Source organism: Chiloscyllium plagiosum, unplaced genomic scaffold, assembly GCF_037043375.1.
Source record: "Chiloscyllium plagiosum isolate Xiang-an unplaced genomic scaffold, Cpla_swu_hap1 HiC_scaffold_17, whole genome shotgun sequence".
Classification (NCBI taxonomy): domain Eukaryota; kingdom Metazoa; phylum Chordata; class Chondrichthyes; order Orectolobiformes; family Hemiscylliidae; genus Chiloscyllium; species Chiloscyllium plagiosum.
Window position 1 is genome coordinate 26,680,625 of NW_028270155.1, and position 21,344 is coordinate 26,701,968.

The following is a 21,344-nucleotide window of genomic DNA, read 5'->3' on the forward strand; positions in this document are numbered from 1 at the left end:
TGATATTGGGAAATGATCTGGCCAGGTGATCATAGTTTCAGTGGGTTTTGGGAATTTTGTGAATAGTGACTATAATTCCATACATTTTTAGATACTTATGGATAAGGACAAGAGTGGACCTCAATGAAGGTGTTAAACTGGGAGAAGGACATCTGTAACCAAAATAGGCAAGAATTGGAGGATGTGGATTTGAAGTGGCTGTTTGAGGGTAAATACACTTCTGACATGTAGGAGTCTTTTAAGGACCAGTTATTTAGTGTGCAGGACAGGTACATTTCAGTGAAAATGAAGGACAGGAATGGCAGGATTCAGGAACTCTGGATGACAATGGAAATTATCAGATCAGTTAAAACAAAGGAAGCATGCCTAAGGTCTGAGCAACTGAAAACAGACAAAGTCCTTGAAGAATATAGAGAAAGTAGGAAGAAGTTCAAACAGGGAGTTGGGAGAACTAAAGGGACTATGAAATATCCTTGGCCAGTAAGGTTAAGAAGATTGAGCTGAAAATGTGTTGCTGGAAAAGCGCAGCAGGTCAGGCAGCATCCAAGGAACAGGAGAATCGACGTTTCGGGCATAAGCCCTTCTTCAGGAAATGCCCTTCTTCAGGAAATGTCGATTCTCCTGTTCCTTGGATGCTGCCTGACCTGCTGCGCTTTTCCAGCAACACATTTTCAGCTCTGATCTCCAGCATCTGCAGTCCTCACTTTCTCCTCGAAGGTTAAGAAGAATCCCAAGGCATTTTATACGTATGTTAGCAGCAAGAAGGTCACTCGGGAAAGAGTAGGCCCACTCATGGATAAAGGAGGGAGGTTATATGTGGAGCCAGAGGAAACGGGTGAGCTCTTTAATGAGTAGCGGGTCAATATAAGGAATGGGAGTTGGTGCAGGCTTGGTGGGCTGAAGGGCCTATTCCTGTGCTGTCTTGTGTCCAAAATGACCAAATCTATTTGTCCAAAATGACCAAATCTATTTTTATAATACAAGCTAAACACTTATTTTGTTAGATGTAATCACTATCCCTAAAGGAAGAAGATAGCAACTTTTCTTGTATACTTAAAAATAAAGTGCCAGTATGACCTCTACATGCACTTACATGTATGACAGGCACTTTTTAAAGGTTTATCCTTCTGGGAAATTACTCTTCTTCCTTCCTACATTGATTATAGTGCCACTCTATTCATTCCAATTGCTCGTTAGGTATAGCTGTCAAAAATGAACATTGAGTCTAAGATACTGTGATGTTGATGGTCATTTAGTCCATGTTGCATTTTACAGTATCATTTGCAATGACAGATAAATTTGCAGGTTATAGTTCATGGAATCTGATTGCATCGTTGGGATGAAATGTAGATCAGGGCAACTGGAGGCAATTCTCAAGGTGTGGCCTCTGGGATGCCTATCAACTTAAAGGAGACCCAGGCAGAGTGTCTGTGGTTCAAGGTATAACTGCCAGCACCACTGAGAAACATGGATGTGTCAATGTATGTGGAGGAAGAAAAGAATTACTCAGACTGCAGACACCCAATGAAGACTTTCAAAATTTGGAATAGCAATGACAGGCTGAAATTGTGGAGTAGGAGCTCCTCTTACAGGATGACCTCTGGCCAGAGATATGACCCTCCAGCACCAACAGAACTGAGTGACGGATGAGGGAAGAGATTGAAAGAGGTATTCCCTGGCATCCTAAGTCCCTCTACCAGGGGATGGCCTCGATCTCTCTGCTGGATTTCAGTCTCCACAATGGCGGACATCAGCCATTGAAAAATTCCAGCTGGTATGTGTGTGATGAGAATTCTGAATATAAATTTTAATTCCATACAACCCTGTCATGGTAGGTGCTGCAAGACGTGTCAGAGTGTGGACATGGATACCACCACTACACGTGTACATGGCAGGTACTCATGTGACTCAGCCAATGTTGTCTATCTTATACGTTGCAGGCAAGGATGTCCTGAGGCATGGTACATTGGGGAAACCGAGCAAAGGCTATGACAAGGGATGAATGGGCACCGCACAACAATCAACAGACAGGAATGTTCCCTCCCAATTGGGAAACACTTCAGTGGTCCAGGACAGTCGACCTCGAACCTTCGGGTGACCATCCTCCAAGGCAGACTTCAGGACAGGCAGTAGCTAAAACTGGCCAAGCAGAGGCTGATAGCTAAATTCCGTACCCATAGGGAGAGCTTCAGCCGGGACCTTGGGTTCATGCCACACTACAGGTGACCACCATTGCACTATACACACACACACAGACACTCCTATATACACATACAGGCACTCCTATACACCTATGTACACACATACACACGGACACACATGTACACAGACATGCACGCAGACACTCACACATGCCCTTACAGACACACACACTCCCACACTCACAAATGCATCCTCTCAGAGACTTAGATCACTCTACACTCACGCACACACATATACACTCTCTCACATTCACAACCCCCCACCCTAGACACACACACTCCTGCAGACACACACTCCCACACTCACACATGCACCCCTCACAGACTTAAGACACTCTACACTCACATACACATGCATATACACTCTCTCTCACTCACAACCCCCCCAACCCAGACAGACAGACAGATACACACACACATACATAAACACACACACACAAAGACCCACATGCACACATATTAGCAAAGTTAGATCTCACAGAATACAGGGAGAACTAGCCATTTGAACTGGTTCAAAGGTAGAAAACAGAAGGTGGAGGTGGAGGGTTGTATTTCAGACTGGAGGCCTGTGACCAGTGGAGTGCCACAAGGATCGCTGCTGGGCCCTCTACTTTTTGTCCTTTACATAAATGATTTGGATGAGAGCATAAGAGGTACAGTTAGTAAGTTTGCAGATGACACCAAAATTGGAGGTGTAGTGGACAGCAAAGGGGGTTACCTCAGATTACAACAGGATCTGGACCAGATAGGCCAATAGGCTGAGAAGTGGCAGATGGAGTTCTATTCAGATAAATGTGAAGTGCTGCATTTTGGGAAAGCAAATATTAGCAGGACTTATACACTTAATGGTAAGGTCTGAGGGAGTATTGCTCAGAACAAAGAGACCTTGGAGTGCAGATTCATAGCTCCTTGAAAGTGGAGTCGCAGGTAGATAGGATAATGAAGAAGGTATTTGGTATGCTTTCCTTTATTGGACAGGGTATTGAGTACAGGAATTGGGAGGTCATGTTGCAGCTGTACAGGACATTGGTTAGGCCACTGTTGGAATATTGCATACAATTCTGGTCTCCTTCCTATCGGAAAGATGTTGTGAAACTTGAAAGGGTTCAGAAAAGGATGTTGCCAGGGTTGGAGGATTTGAGGTATAGGGAGAGGCTGAACAGGCTGGGGCTGTTTTCCCTGGAGCATTGGAGGCTGAGGGGTGACCTTATAGAGGTTTACAAAATTATGAGGGGCATGGATGGGATAAATAGACTATATCTCTTCCCTGGGGTCGGGTAGTCCAGAACTAGCGGGCATAGATTTAGGGTGAGAGGGGAAAGATATAAAAGAGACCTAAGGGGCAACGTTTTCACACAGAGGGTGGTACGTGCATGGAATGAGCTGCCAGAGGATGTGGTGGAGGCTGGTACAATTGCAACATTTAAGAGGCATTTGGATGGGTATATGAATAGGAAGGGTTTGGAGGGATATGGGCCGGGTGCTGGCAGGTGGGACTAGATTAGGTTGGGATATTTGGTCGGCATGGACAGGTTGGACTGAAGGGTCTGTTTCCATGCTGTACATCTCTATGACTCTATGATTCTACATACATATACATATACATTTGTGGGGTGAATTTGGACTTGCAGAGTTACATTGTACTTTGCTCAAAAACTGCATGGATTCATGTAAAACTCTGTTATCTCACTTTTTAGTTTACAATCAGTCTAAATATTATGGCAAAGATAGAGAACACAGTGGGCTAACACCTTCAACATATTGTCTATCTAACACCAGTTAACCAGAGAATGCAACTTTTTAAAAAAATGTTTTGTGATTTACACATGAAAGAAGTGAAACTATCATGGTATTCTAACAGATGAAAGCCTCAACAAACAATCAGGGTATTTTCAATGTATAATTTCAGTTACATCACACTGTAAATTTGTGCTATAAATTCTGCATCTTACAATTGTGTCCTCCACAATCACCTGATGAAGGAGCGGCGCTCCGAAAGCTAGTGCTTCCAATTAAACCTGTTGGACTATAACCTGGTGTTGCGTGATTTTTAACTTTGTGCACTCCAGTCCAACACCGGCATCTCCAAATCACAAATTTTAATTCGCCTTAACAGCAAACAGCTACGTACGCTGGGCATTCATCATCCCAAAGAAGCAGTCCCAATGAAAATAGGCGAAAAACAGAAACATGCTGACAGATGGCCATAACTGCTGATAGTGTGAAATTGCCACATGCCTGCCTCCAAAGCCATTGCCTTCACTGAATGAAACTCTTGCGTAAGGTAATCATGTACTGGTGCTTTCATTTATTTCCACTTTGGTTACAAAAGACAAAATAAATTTCTAATGCTAAATAAATTTAGAGTATAGTGAGCTGACTTTTGTTTGTTCTGAAGAAGGGCCACTGGACTTGAAATGTTAACCCTGTTTTCTCTCCAGTGACCTGCTGTGCTTCTTCAGCAATTTCTGTTTTTCTTTCAGACTTTCCTTTGTGTTGCTTTTGGTGAGGTGGAGGAAATGGTATCATAATGATTCCAACATCTTGCCATGAGACAAAGATTACAAGATACTTCATTTCCTGCTCACAATAAAGACAATATATCTCCCTTGTAACTGTCTCCATAGTATAGCTCTTACATTGACATTAACTTTCTGTTGTGGAACCTGTTACACCTTTGACATTTTCTGTTTGTTTCAATATCCACAGGCAGAAGGTGACTATTGGCAGTGTTTCCCACTCCACTAACTGATGAACACCTGAGACACCATCATTGGCTGAAGGGAGGACTTCAGTCTCCCACTCTGGAGACAAAGTTCCATCTCAGAAAACTGCCAGCCCATCTACAAGCTCTGTACTCCTAGATGTTGGCTTTGCTGGGACTACAGAAAGTCTCACAAATCCAAGTTTTGCAGTCAGAATTGAAGCAAAAGTGGGCGACCGGGAGTAGAAATGGGAGTGGAAAGGATCTTGAGGGACCAGGCTTACAAGTTTCCTTGTATGGACTGATGGTGGGCATGGGGTTCCTTCAATAACTAATCCTAGGCCTATTTGGTTGTCCCCTCCCCGAAGATGCAACCTCACAATTTAATTGCAAGGCTTAGGACATACAAGGAAATATTTGACAAAATATAATGGTGAAGAGGGGCAGCCAGAAAGGTGTTGCTGTCATATTTGGTTGAGTGATGTGGATTCATATCTCAAATGAGTGGGAGGAGGCATGCTGTTTGACATTAGAGCTGGGAGAGGGGGTTTTCAACCTAAGGGGGTCATAACAGCTCAGATGTGAAAATCATCATGAAGAATGGAGTAGAACAATGTTGTAACCTGGCAACATCCGTTGGGTGGAGATGCTGGTGTTGGACTGGAGTGGACAAAATCAGAAGTCACATGACACCAGGTTACAATCCAATGGGTTTATTTGAAATCACAAGCTTTCGGAGCGTAGCACCTTTGTCAGATGAAGTGAGAGAGAAGCAAACAGGCACAGAATTTATAGGCAGAGAGATCAAGGGCAATGAGATCAAAAGATCAAACAAATAGTCTGAGTGTTGATACATAAGTCTCTGCAGATGATCAAAAATGTTAGATGGTGTGAGTGAAGTGCCAACTGCTGAATAACAAGCAAAAGGATGACCTGCATTCAATTAAATAAGGCAGAGAGATAATTACAAAAAAGTTAAAAATAAGGTGGTGCTGAAGCCAAACACAAATGGCTGGGATAACATGATAGGATCAGGAGTTGCATGCCAAGGGTCTAACCAAAGTAATAAGTAATCCAAAACTGTACAAACTAATTAAGGTAGAGAGTTCATAATAATTTATTAAGGTGATGATGTCAAAACAGGCCAGTAAGGAAGATTTTACAGATACAGGACAATGTGATTGGGGTCTTCAAGACAGCCTCAACTGTGACTTTGAGTTTGTGTCACGCTACACGTGACCCCACTACACTTCTGTATCTGTAAAATCTTCCTTACTGTCCTGTTTTGACACCATCACCTTGATAAATTGCTATGATCTCTCTACTTTAATTAGTTTGAAATCACAAGACACCAGGTTATAGTCCAACAAGTTTATTTGGAATTACAAACTTTCAGAGCACTGCTCCTTCATCAGGTAATGAGCAGCGCTCTGGAAGATTGTACTTTGTAAATAAACCTATTGGTCTATAAACTGGTTCCTTGTGATTTTTAACTTTGTCCACCCGTCCAACAACAGCACCTCCACAATCTTAATTAGTTTGGACAGTTCTGGATTACTTATTACTTTGGTTAGACTCTTGGCATGCAACTCTTATTCCTATCATGTTATTCCAGCCACTTGGTTTGTCTCCAGCACCCTCTTATTTTTAATTTGGCTGTCAACTGTTGGCACCTCACTCACACCGTCGAACATTTTTCATCATCTGCAGTAGCTTATTATTCAACATTCTACTCAGCCTATTTGTTTAATCTGTGATCTCTCTGCCCTTGATCTCTCTGCCTATAAATTCCATGTCTGTGTGCTTCTGTCTCACTTCACCTGATGAAGGAGCAGCGCTCCGGAAGCTAGTGATTCCAAATAAATCTGTTGGACTATAACTTGGTATTGTGCTACTTCTGACTTTGACCGTCCATTAGAAGTGTAGTTTGGTTCCTGGGAAACTGTTGGGAGATTACTGTTTGTTGGCATTTCTTCTTTGTGATGTGCGAACCCTGGTGGGGCAAAGTAAGTGGTAATATTTGTGTGGATGTTTGAAACTTAGAGGAGGCAAAATTCAAAGGGCAAAAATGTTCAAGGGTACTTCAAAATTTTGGAAATAGGATACAGAACCAATGGGTGATCCTAGGATGGACAGGATTGTGTAACTACTGGATAGAAGCAGGAGAAAACAAAGCTTAACTAAGTTTTGCAAATACAATTCAATAAGTAAAACTCAAACCAACGCTTTCAAATTGACCCGAGGCTCTGTCAAAAAATAACTTAAGAAAATTAAATAGGCACTGATATAAGCAGTTTTTTTTCAGTTTCTTGTATCATAAATGCTATTGAAAACTGTTTTTAATTAGAACATAGAACATAGAACATAGAAGAATACAGCGCAGTACAGGCCCTTGGGCCCTCGATGTTGCGCCGATCCAAGCCCACCTAAACTACACTAACCCACTATCCTCCATATACCTATCCAATGCCCGCTTAAATGCCCATAATGAGGGAGAGTCCACCACTGTTACTGGCAGGGCATTCCATGAACTAACAACTCGCTGAGTGAAGAACCTACCCCTAACATCAGTCCTATATCTACCCCCCCTTAATTTAAAGCTATGCCCCCTTGTAATACCCGACTCAATACGCGGGAAAAGGTTCATACTGTCGACCCTATCTAACCCCCTAATCATCTTGTACACCTCAATCAAGTCACCCCTAAACCTTCTTTTCTCGAGTGAATTATGTGAAAAGTCATGCTAACTCCTCAAACAAACTTCCTTGAATTATTTCAGTCATATAATTGGATTAAGCAACTTGCCAGTTCAGCATTGGGAGTTTTGAAAATTAAAAATTTAAATTTTCAAAAGACTTACATTCACATCACAGAATCATAGAATTGTTATATGCAGAAGGAAGCCTTTCGGCCTGTCACTTCTATACTGGCAGTCTGAGAATTTTAACTTAATGTCCATCTCCTATCTTTTTCTTACAGGCCTGCACATTGCTTCCATTTAAATAATCATCCAGTGTGCCTTCTTGAGTGGCTCAGCTGTGCTAGCCTCACGACACTTCCAGGTAGCGCACGCTATGCCCAAAGTGTTCATTGTGTGGAAAAAACTTCTTCTCACCTCTTATTTGATTCTCTTGCAAAATACTTTAAACTATGCTCACTGGTTCTCAATCCTCTCATGAACAGGAACAGTTTCTCCCCAGCAAATCACCTCTTGACTTCTTCTCTTCAAGGAATCAATCCCAAACTTTTTCATCTTTCCTCATAACTGAAGTTTCTCATCCCTGGAACCATTCCTGTAAACTGCTTCTTCACTCTCTCCAAAGCATACAACTCCTTCTATTGTGTGGTGCCCAGAACATGCACAACACTCTAGCTGAGATCTAACTAGTGTCCATTCTAAGTTCATAATTACTTCCCTGCTCTTGCATTCTATGTCCCTATTAGTGAAATTAAGAATACTGTGGTCTTTATTAACAACTCTCTCAATTTGCCCTGCCACCCTCAATAACTTATATACATATTTATTTAGGTCTCTCTGTACTGAACACCCTTTATCTTCTATTATCTGTCCATGTTCTTTGTGCTAAAGTGAATTGCCTCATACCTCTATGCATTGAAATTAATCTGTTCTGTAAGCAACCTACTCCACCAATGCGTCAATGTTGTTGAGAAGTTCTACATTGTTTTCCTCACAGTTCTCAATTCTTCCAAGCTTTAGACCATCTGCAAACTTTGAAATTGCCCCCAGAACACTTGTATCTGGATCATTTATATACAACAGAACTGGGGTGGAATGGGCAGCCCTAATAATTGCTAAAACCATTGTCCCAATGCCAACTCATGGGAAAATCCACAATAAAACTTTCTTCCTGAGTGAAAAATGCCCATTAACCATTCCTCTCTGTTTTCTATGCCTTAGCCAAATTTGTACTCATATTGCTACTGTCCCTTTTATTCCATGACAGATAAATATCCTCACAAGTCAGTTTTGTGGCTCTGTATTGAATGTCTTTGGAATGTCACGTTCACATTAACAGCCTCGCCTTCATCAATCCTTCCAGTTACCTTTTGAGAAAACTCTAGCAAGTTAGTTGGGCTGAATTTTCCCTCGACAAATTCATACTGAGTCTTCTGAATCAACACACGTTTTTCCATGTGACTATTAGAGCAAACCTTTTATTAACTGATACCCATGGGGTCAGGAGTGTGCCAGATGATCAAATATTCAAGATAATCAAGAACTAAATCTTGACCAAGCTAGACATCAGCATCCCTCCAAAAATCTATGTAAATACATCAACACACATCCTAACATCAATGTGAAAACACACACTAAGTAATAGAAAGGTAATACAAGGCGTATACACATCACTGCTATACTTTATTTATAGTATAAATATTCAGACATTGCTGTAGATCATGATATTTGAAGCAAATAATTTTTGCCATTTCATCAGGAAAGCTGTTGATAGAGTGCTGATTAAAATAAAGTTTGCTATAATTCCATTTTGAATAATTGTTTCTAAAGCTTTCTACCATCAAACTTAAACTGACATTGCTGGGGATATCTTTTCCTTCTTTGAAAAAGCTTGTCATGTTGACATTTCCCAGTCCTCTGACACCGTCCCTTAATCGAGGGAAGATTGACAAGTCTTTGCCAGTATCTCTGCAATTTCCATCCCCCTTCCCTCAATATCTTTGAATGCATCTCATTTGGTCCCGATGCCTTATCAAATTCAACTACCAGAGCTTATCCAATATTTCCTGTTTATAAATTTTAAGTCTTTCCAGTTATTGAATCATTGAGATGTATAGCATGGAAACAGACCTCTTGGTTCAACTCATCCATGATGACCAGATATCCTAAATTAATTCTGGTCCCATTTACCAGCATTAATCCCATATCCCTATAAACTCTTCCTACTCATATACCTATCCAGATGCCTTTTAATGTTGTAATTATACCAGCCTCCACCACTTCCTCTGGCAGCTCATTCCATACATGCACCACCCTCTGCATGAAAATGTTGCCCCTTAGGTCCCTTTTGAATCTTTCCCCTCACACGTTAAACCTCTGCCTTCTAATTCTGCACTCACCTACCTTGTGGAAGTGACCTTGACTATTCACCCTATCCGTGCCCATCATGATTTTATAGAAGTCACCCCTTAGCCTCTGATCCTTCAGGGAAAATAGCCCCAGCCTATTTAGCCTCTCGCTCAAACCCTCCAACCGCGGCAACATCCTTGTAAATCTTTTCGGAAGCCTGTCAAAGGTTTCACAAGATCTTTCCTACACAGGGAAACCACAATTGAATATAATATTCTAAAAGTGATCGAACCAATGTCCTGTACAGCTGCAACATGATTTCCTAGCTCCCATACTCATTGCACTGACCAATAAAGTTTCTGAGTTTCCTCTTCTGCCACCATGACCTGGGCAACATCTGTCTCCATGGGTAAAGCTAGATGCCACGTATTTATTTTACACCTCAGTCATGCTTCTTGCATCTAAGTATAGATCTTCATTTTGGTTTCTTATCAGTTCTGTTTCTTTTACTATTGATGTGTTTATAGAAGATTTTGGGATTTCCTTCATGTTAGCTGCCTTTTTTTCATTACCCTTCTTTGTTTCATGGATTTATATTTTTATCTCTCTTCTCAATCCTCTGCATTATGTTTGTTTCTCATTTGCATTTCCGACCTGCCACCTGTCTGTTTAACTTAATTTCTATCTTCTTTGTCATCCATCAAGGTCAGAAATTTTTTCTCCTACTTTTCCATTTGAGGGGATATATCTTGACTGTGCCATAACATCTCCTCTTGGAAGGTAGCATTATGCAGCTGCTCTTTATTCCACCAATCTTTGGTTCCAGTTTGTCTGGACCAGCTCTATTCCTGCCCCATTGAAGTTGGCTCTCTGCCTGTTGAACAATCCTACTCAGAACAACGCCATTTTCCTCTGCCAATCTAATCGTTATGTTGCATTGGTCTTCATACATTTTCCTCTACTGTTACTTGACTTATTTGTCCCATTTTATTCTCAAAAACCACATACAGAAGTGCCTCCATACTTGGCGGACCAGACACATACTACTGCAGGAAATTTTCCTGAACACAAAGTAGGAATGCTTACCCTTTCTGCCCCTAACACTACCACTAACCCAGTCTACACTTGGTATTAAAGTTCCTCATTGTAATTACTCTATAATTTCCTTGCAGATTTGATTCTTCATAATCCTTCTCACTAGTTGGTGGTCTATAGATTACATCATGCAATGCAATTTCATTTTTCTTATTTCTTAGCTCTAGCCAAATTGTTTCTAAACTCTCTGATTAACTTTTTTCTCCAGTACTGAAATGTTCTCCTTAATTGAACCTCTTCGCCTTTATTTTCTCTTTATCTTTTCTAAACACATTGTAATTGGGAATATTTATCACACAGACTAGCCCTACTTGAGTCAGATCTCCATTATCACAACATAATGTGAAAATCTGTGCCTGTAACTCAACAATCTTGTCTATGATTCTCAATGTATTCATTGTCAAAAAGTGTGGCACTAGAAAAGCACAGCAGGTCAGGCAGCATCCAAGGAGCAGGAGAGTTGACATTTTGGGCATAAGCCCTTCATCAGGAATGTTGGGGGGCAAGTGGGTTGGGAAGGGGGCTGAGAGATAACTAAGAGGTTGGGGATGGGCTCGGGGGAAGTTAGCTGGGAAGTTAGGTTGATTCAGATGGGGGGTAATGGTGATAAGTTGGTGGGGAGGGTGAAGTGGATGGGTGGGAAGGAAGATGGACAGATTGGACAGTTTAAGAGTCATGATGAGTTGGAGAGTTGGATCGGGGATGGGGGCAGGAGAGGGGAGATTTGGAAACTTTGATGTCCAGCATCTGCAGTCCTCACTTTCTCCATGTTTTCATAGCCATGCAGTGTAACCCTGACTTGGATTTAATTATATTCTCCCTTGGTCTGATTCTATTTCCATATTATTCCCTATTTTGGTCCTCCCTGTCCCTCCCAGCATTTTGTGCACCTTGGTATTACTTTCTCACTCACTCATGCAGTTCTTTCTGATGTCCTCTCTCTCTCTCTCTTTCCCTCTGCCACTCACTCACTCACTCGTTCACTTATTCATGTTGTTATATTTGCCATCCTCTCTTTCATATACTGTTTTACCTGGTGTCCTCTCTCTCTCTCTCTCTCTCACACACACACACACAGAAACAAGATTCATTTGATATTCTATCTGTTTTGTGTGCTTTTTATCTGCTGTCCACACTCTCTCATATGCATGCTCTTTTATCTTGTGTCTGTTGCTGTCTCTCTCTCTCTCTCTGTCTCTCTCTGTCTCTCCTTGTGCTGCTGTCTGGTGTTTGCACTCTCTGCCCTGCGTTGTTCTGTCTGGAATTTGCTTACTTTCTCTCTCTCTCTCACTCACACACACACACACAAACAAGTTTCATTTGATATTCTAACTGTTTCATGTGTTGTTTATCTGCTGTCCACACTCTCTCATATGCATGCTTTTTTAATTTTGTGTCTATTGTTGTCTCTCTCTCTCTCTCTCTCTCTGTCTCTCCTTGTGCTGCTGTCTGGTGTTTGCACTCTGCTCTGTGCTGTTCTGTCTGGAATTTGCTTACTTTCTCTCTCTCTCTCTCTCTGTGTGTCCTTGCACTGCTTTAAGTGGTAACTGCTATATCTCCGTCTCTCTCCTGTGCTGTTTTATCAGGTGTTTGGTGTCTCTCTCTGTCTGCCTCTCACTCTGATTTCTCTAGTCACTACTCTTTCTCTCTCTCATGAGCACCAGATATTTCAAGGTACATTCCACCCAATTAAGAACCTTTTGAAGAGGGGTCACTGGATTCCAACTGTTGACTATGCTTTCTCTCCAAAGATGCTGCCAGACCTGCTGAATTTCTCCAGCGTACCTCAATTTATTTCAGATTTCCTGCATTCAGAGTTCTTCATTTTATTTATAAACATATAAGTATATTTGAGGTACAATCGCTGTCATCATGCAAGAAAAATGTCAGCTAGTTTGCTCTCAGTAATGTCCCACTAACCGCAATGTGATAATCTGTTCTTTTTTGTGCTGTTTATTAGAGAGTAGGTATTGACCAAGTAAAAGGCGGTAATTGCCCTGCTGTTCTTCTTTAATATATTGCAGTGGAATCTTATACATCCACCCAAGCAGGCAGATAGGCACGAGTCTCATGTGAAAGACACCACCACCTCACCTACAACGCTGCATCATCATTGTACCAGAATATCCGTCGTAATTCTGAACCAAGTGTGTTACCAACTGAGCCACAGTTCATTTTGCAGTTCATGTTGAGCAACAACATACTATCTGTACATCTCTCAACTAAAACTATCATCAGAACCATTCATTCCCTTCACTCTCAAATGGTTGTCCAGCTTCTCCTTAAATCCCCTGATTTTATTCTCATCAACCATAGTGGTAATCCCTCTGATATAAAGTATCAAAGTATTACCAGTTTTTGAGTAACAAAATTTGTTCTGAATTCCTGCAGGATTGCATGATGAGCATTATTCCCGGATGGCTTCTGATCATATACAATTGACCCTGATTTAAAAAAAAAGTAATGCTAATTTTTCTATCATTATAGTTTACAGTTATTCTTTGGTAATCAAATGTTTTCACCAGTAATCATTTGTGAAAACTTACAGAAATTGCTCACTTAAATAAGGCAGTGGAAACATTTGTTGGCATTCGTGTAAGGTACTTTGTTTTTATGTGTGTTCCAATGAAGGATAAAAGATAAATCAGAAATGATTCCTTTGGAAATATTTCAGAAGTGGGTAGTCTTTACTGGTTGGAGTCACACTGAGATCAAAGGAAGATGGTTATGATTGTCAAAAGCCAATTATCTCAGTACCAAGACATTGCTGTAGCAGTTGCTTAGACAACTGACCTAAGCCCAATCACCTTCAGCCACTTCAATAGCTAGGAAAGTAAGTTGTGAAGAGGACTTCAGGATGCTCCAAAGTGGGGGGCACTGTGGCACAGTGGTTAGCACTGCTGCCTCACAGCGTCAGAGACCCGGGTTCAGTTCCCGCCTCAGGCGACTGACTGTGTGGAGTTTGCACGTTCTCCCCGTGTCTATGTGGGTTTCCTCCGGGTGCTCCGGTTTCCTCCCACAGTCCAAAGATGTGCAGGTTAGGTGAATTGGCCATGCTAAATTGCCCGTAGTGTTAGGTAAGGGGTAAATGTAGGGGTATGGGTGGGTTGCGCTTCGGCGGGGCGGTGTGGACTTGTTGGGCCGAAGGGCCTGTTTCCACACTGTAAGTAATCTAATCTAATCTAATCTAATCTAATAACTGAAGTGAGTGGGCAAAGAGCTGACAGAGTACAGTAAAATGCAGGAAAATGTGAAATTGTCAATTCTGATGGGAAGAATAAAGAAAAAGTATATTATCTAAATGAGGAGAAAGTGAGGACTGCAGATGCTGGAGACCAGAGTTGAAAAATGTAGTGCTGGAAAAACACACCAGGCCGGGCAGCATCCGAGGAGCAGGAGAATCGACGTTTCAGGCATAAGCCCTTCTTCAGGAATCATTCACCACATTTTTCAACTATTATCTAAATGTTAAGAGATTGCAGAGTAATCTGGGTGTCTTAGTGCATGAAACACAGAAAGTTAGCACGCAGTACAGCACGTGATTCAGAAAGCCAACAGAATGTTATTGTTTATTGTGAGGAGAATTGAATACATAAATTGGAACGTTATGCTTCAGTTATACAGGGCATTGGTGAGACTGCATCTGGAGTGTTGTGTATGGTATTGGTTTCCTAATTTATGGAAGGATGTAAATATGTTGGGAACACATGTAACAGAAAGTTCACTGGATGAATGCGTGAAAATGGCAGGGTGTCTTATGACAAAATGCTAGACTGGCTTGAGTTGTATCCATCACAGTCTGGAAGATTAAGAAATGACTTGAAACATATAAGATTCTGAAAGATATTAGCCTGAGAATGGGTTAGGAGAAGTTGTTTCCTCTAGTTACAGAGTCCAAAATTAGGAGTTATTTATTGAAAATAAGGAGTTGCCCATATAAGGAGAGGAAGAGTTTTGCTTTTCTTTGAAACCCTCTTCCTGAAAGGCCGTGGCAGCCGAGTCTTTGAATCTGTTAAGGTAGAGATAGATTAAGTCTTAATATGCACTAGGGTGAAAGGTTATTGGTGAGAGATGAAAATGTGGAGTTATCTAATCAGCCACAATCTTATTGAATGGTAGAGCAGGCTCAAAGAGTCAAGTGACCTCCTCCTTCTCCTGATTAGTTTATTTGTTTATATGATCAGCTCTTCCACATAAGGTCAGAAATAGGCGTGCTCATTGATGAGTGCACACGTTGTTACACTCATGACTCCTCAGATGACAAAGTGACCCATTCCATATACAGCAAGACACAGGCTTCAATTAATAATGGCAAGTAAGATTTATATGTGCCACACCTGCAAGTTATTGACCATCTTCAACACTGGAGAATCAACTCTTCAGCTGTTTAGATGTAGTGGCACTGTCGTCATTAAAATCCTCCACTATCAACATCATTGGGAATGGTTCTGATGAAGAGCCATACCAAATTTGAAATGTTAACTCTGTTTCTCTCTGCACAAATGCTGCCAGACTTGCTGAGATTCTCCAACATTCTCTGTGTTTGTTTCAGATTTCCACCATCTGCGGTATTCTAGTTTTCTTATATTCGGGGACCTTTAATCAGAAACTTACTTTCAGCAACCGCATTATAACTGTAGCACCACAAATCAGATGAGAAATTAATCATGAAGAAAGTGAGTGACTTGCTTGCTGACTTCACAAATCATTCTTCACCATCAGAAGGCACAATTCAAGAACATGATACAACACTCCTGACTTGTCAGGGACTACTCCAAAAACACTTGAGAAATTCAATACCAGCCAGAATAAGCAACCCATTTGATCGTCATCCACCCAATACTGAGACATTCATGCCATATGAGCAGAGCATTGTATCATCTGCAAGATATTCTGTAGTAACCCACCAAGGCTTCTTTGACAAAAGCTTTCAAAGTTGTAACCCCTACAAGGTTAGCAGGTTGATTTTGGAGTTGGTCACCATCCTGAGTTTGAGACAAACACTTCCCTGGCTCTAATTTAAAATCCCGAATCTCCTGCACCACATGGTCTGCAGTGATTCCAGAAGGCGGCTTACCACCAGCTTTTCAATGGTAATCAAAGATGTGCAATAAAAGCAGGTATGCCAGTAATATTCCTGTTCCATTAAAGAACAAAAGTAGCAATTAGGGATCATTCACCTGAACAATGTCAGATAAACATGCAAGCAGAATTTAGCTGAGGCCATTTTCCAAGTATCTCCAGTGGTCACCTAAAATGGGTGTTAGGCCCCTTGAATATTTCCATTTCTTCTTCTTCTCCTTCAGTAGTGTCAATATCAAAATTTGACACCAGCCTTTGGCAGCAAATAACAAATGAAGGATGGTGACTTATAATTAATATAGATTGATATCTCTGATTGTTTTCTTATCTATGTATGCAGGAAAGCCACCACCAGGTGAAACCACATCAGGAGAATGATGAGACCCTTGTGGTATTTCTTTTTGTGTGTGAACTGTTCTCTTCAGGTCTTGCAGCAGGCATTACAAATTTCTCCACTGAAGACATTCACTTCACACCTTTAAACTTTTATAAGAACACTTTAAATCATAGAATCCATGCTGTGCAGACAGAGGCCATTCAAGTTTGCACTAACTCTCCAAACAGCATCTCACCCAGACCCACCCCCCACCTTATCCACATAACCCCGCATTAACTAGAGCTAATCCACCTAAAAGACACATTTTTGGGAGGAAACTGGAGCATCCGGCAGAAACCCATGCAGTTAGGGGAAGGATGTGTAAACTCCACACAGTCACCCAAGGCTGGAATTGAACCTGGGTCCCTGACTGTGTGGCAGCAGTGTCAACCACTGTGTCACTGTGCTGCCCCTTTGGCAAATGATTGAATTAATGTTTGTCTGCTGTGGAGCACAGGACAGTTCTGTGTCTGAAATTGATTGTCATTACAGCTGATGAGAAGGAAACCCCCGTGAAGGGCACAAAGAAAATCATCAAGAAGACTCCAGTGAAGAGCAGCAAGAAATAGAGAAAGTCTGGGACTGAAAGGTACACCACAAAGGGATAAAACGGATTTACCCATACACTGGCATCTCTAACCCCCCCCCCAACACCCCCAGGCCATCAGCATTATGAACTTGCTCGGCAATGATATTTTCTGACATGTTGCAGGGGAGACTTCCTGCCTGGTACATCACAACCAAGGTGGCACCATCAGCTCCAGGATGATCCAGACCATTGTACTCTTGCTGCTGCCTGGGAGCTGGTCAAGCACGCTATGTTGGAAGGGACAAAGGCAGTGACCAAGCACACCAGCTCCAAGTGAAACACCACACTGTACTGAACAAAAACACCATCGCTCCTGGAGCATCAGCAAGATCAGCTACAATGGCCACATGTCTCATTAATGTTCATGTGGTTGCTTTAAAGTCCACATTAAATGTCCACATTTTGCTAGTTTAAGTGGTGGAATATAATAGCCCCTATGGGAGCAGACAGGGAGGTCCTGAAGAAGGGCCTGTGCCCGAAACGTCGAATCTCCTGTTCCCTGGATGCTGCCTGACCTGCTGTGCTGTTCCAGCAATAAAGTTTCAACTTTGATCTCCAGCATCTGCAGACCTCACTTTCTCCACTTAATAGGGTAGCAAGGTGCAGAGTGGACAGCCTGAAACCTTCCTGATGCCCCCTCCAATGACGTGTGGCAGGCAGTAAATCCAAAGTCAACTTTCCTGCTTTTAGGGCAATTGAAGCCTTTAACTTGGAAATTAAGGGCTTTATCCCACTGCTGCATTATCCCACAACTACATGGATATTAAAATCATCTGTACATACATAGAAACTAGATTCAGCCTATTTTAAGTTAGGGCTGTCATAGCTGCACGAAGCCCTGTGCTCAAACAATTTAGTAGATATATTGGGTAAATACCATGGAATGCAGGAATATCCATGGCGGTTGGGATGAGGTGGGGGTTGTGGTTGGTCAAGGGGGTCAGCAAACAAGTGAAGATCTTTGTGCCTGTTAGCTAGGACAGCCAGGAAGCCACTGAAGTACTGGGTGTGGTTAACCCAAATGCAAGTCCATTGAAGCATACTTGCAGGCTTAGTGCTGTCAGGATTATGGCAGACTGACTGAAACCTGTCGCCAACTTACTTTCATACATGCTCAATTTTCTATTCAGTGAAAATAACAGATAAATAGTGATAGATTAGATGTCATCTCTCACAAATAATTTGCAAGCATCAACAGCAATGTTACTGCAAATCATGTTGTCAATATTTGCACAAAATATGTTTGAAGGAATAAATGCAATGTTTTCAATTTGTCCATAATATAAAGTATTTTATGTCATATGGTTATAAAGAAGTACAAGATGAGAATTGAAAAACTTATTATCTTTCATTGTGCTGTATAGAATTTTGAATTTTCCATAAACAGATACAAATGCTAAGTATACTGAAAGTTTGATTAAACAATAGTATGGTAATACAATTGTGTAACTTTTCTCAAACGATTCATATTACCCAAAGGTACATTGTCATCCATCAGTAATCTGTGGATGGTAACAACAGCATTTTTAATTTGAATGTTCCTTTTCTTTCTTTGGCACGCTCCTATCTCGATAGTTTGCACTTAGTGTTCAACTATGTTAAGCATTGCAGGTTGTGTCTCAAGCACCCATGGTCTCTGCTGGAGTTGCTGCAGATGAAGGCACTGGACTGTGGTGATCATAATTCTCTTCATGTGATAAAAGGTCCCATGGCACTTTTACCAGAAAGGCTATCAGAGACTTCTGTTTACTATATGAAAGAAATGATTCTTATATCAAACTCTACCCCAATTGTAATTTATGACACAAACTGCAGCACTAGGTTCAATTCACTTGAAAAAGTTTGCCATTGGTGTCACAACACTGGCATGCAGTCTATAATTCTTGCTTTCCGTTTAGAATAGTAGTAAGCTGTAAAAATGACCAATACTCAAAAGTTAGCCCCATTGTTCAGAATTCTTTTATAATTCCGATGCAAAGGATTCCTATAATAACAATAAAAATATAGAATGATGCATTACTCAATAGCCTTTTAATTAGAATTCATTTATTTTAAATCCATCTAGTCATTTGTTGATTTTGTTTAGATTTTCAAGTCAAATTTGAAGATGAATTCTTTATCAGAATTCAATGCATCATCTGTAGAAGGTCTTTATTAGTAAAGAGGAAAAAAATGAATTCATCTTACATTATAATTGTATTATTGTTCCTTTTTGAAAATGCATACAAGCCCTACAATTATCTGGAAGAGCTACCCCTCTACCATAGAAAACCACATCACAATTCATTACATAGAGGTGACAATGATTGTTTCATGGTTTAAAATAAATGGTCTTTTCAGATGCTAATCAGTCCTTACAGTATTATCTGACTCATTCTTCAGTTACATGAGTTAATAATTTATGGAATGAAATGTGTTATAATTTTACTGTGTCAGAACTGTGTTGTAATTATACTAATGCTACATTTGAATTATTTACAAAAGATGGTTTGATGGTGATAATAACACAGTGCCTTTTGCCTTTCCTTCCACTAAGCTTCACTTAAAGATAAAAGGTTTGTAAAATACAAAAGAAACATCAAACCTTTAAGGACTGTGTGGCAGGAATTGTGTTGTACATCAGTAAATTTAACATGATTAGAAGTTTTAAGCATAGAACAGTTATTCTGGAAAGTTCTAGGTGTGTGCCTTTGTTATTGTCTTTATAATCGTGATGTCAAGTTGTACGAAAGTACATCTTAAAAAATTGTGTTTTGAACAAATTGCATTTATATAGAACAAAGACATTTTTGTCAGTTAAATAACTGCATTGCTGAGAATGTTATTTGGAACTTTTCAAGAATATCACACCTGTTGTCCCATTCTGTGAAGAGTTTATACTTTAAATTAGTAAGTTGGCGTAGCTGTTGGGATGTCAATTGATTTACAGAGGCTGTGTTACAGAAATAATCAGAACTTCAACAATTGAATTTTAATTTGTGCATACATGTTTTCAATTATTTATGGAAACTTTTTAAGGAGCTATTATCAGTAAACTCTTAATCAGCAATGGTTACTTCTGCAAAGTGACATTTATGCATCTGTATGTGTAAATGTGTAAATCTCCCAATGGCAAGATGGCAGCAGAGTAAGATGCTTCAGTTAGAGCTCCTCTGCTCCATCCATTCTTTTTCTTTTCTTTCAAATTTCTAGCTTCAACTTACTGGAGATGAATGAGGAGACCGGAGGTTGTGACAAGTCCCAGTCGAGGCCCAGAGGGGAGTCCGTGGAGGCCGCCAGTCCAGGCATGTTTTGGGGTTGAGTCCCAGCCCAGGCCTTGTGGGAGTGGAGTGTCCAGGCAAGTCCTTGGAGGTGAGTCCCAGGCCAGGCCTGTGTGTGAGTGGAGAGTCCTGGCTAGTCCCAGGCCAGGCCTTGTGTGTGAGTGGAGAGTCCTGGCTAGTCCCAGGCCAGGCCTTGTGTGAGTGGAGTGTCCAGGCAAGTACTGGAGGTGGGTCCCAGGCCAGGCTGGTTTGGGAGTGGAGAGTCCTGGCAATTCTTGGGGTGAGTCCCAGGCCAGCATGGGGCAGCAGGTCCAGATGAGTCCCAAAGAATTGGTATATAGACTTAAAATTGAGAGATTTTAAAAAATAAAACTTCTGTATTCTTTGTTATCTTTCCATGAAAATGATAACAGATGATCAGCGTCCTTCAAGAAATTGTCATTGTTGCTACTTTTATTTTGAGGTTTCATATAAATTGACATACCACGGAATCTATACTATATAATTGATTGCTGAAGGAAAGACTGTGCAAAATGTATTCATATCTATTCTATAGTTCAGCAATATTATAGTTTCCTGTGCTTTTTCAGAAAAATGACTTTATCCAAGTTCAACATAGAATATACAGCACTTGAACAGAACATTAAGTTCTATCAGTTCATGTTGATGTAACCACATTTTATTTATGATTCTCTGGACATGTTTGTACCAAACACTTAAGAATTCTACACCTAGGTACCCTGTACTCAACACGGCACCAAAGCGGTGACGTTACAAACCTTTCACTGCACTCATTTGAGTGTCCATGACAATAAAGGCTATTCTATTCTATTCTATTCTATTCTATTCTATTCTATTCTATTCATGTTTCTGCCAGTTCTCTACAAAAACTATAGCAGTGAAATGGGAGAACACCTGAGGAAATCTAACAGTCATAGCCACAGATACAGCATTCTCAATGGAAACCACATTCAAGTCAAAAAATGGTGC

At 40.9% G+C, this 21,344-nt stretch overlaps 1 long non-coding RNA gene across 1 annotated transcript; it reads left to right on the plus strand.

Annotated features, from left to right (window-relative positions):
* Window positions 1-1,945: 1,945 nt before the first annotated feature.
* Window positions 1,946-20,511, plus strand: LOC148147294 (uncharacterized). The gene is made up of 3 exons (XR_015759857.1): window positions 1,946-2,222; window positions 4,318-4,485; window positions 20,287-20,511. It is a non-coding gene; the product is annotated as an uncharacterized LOC148147294 (long non-coding RNA).
* Window positions 20,512-21,344: the final 833 nt, after the last annotated feature.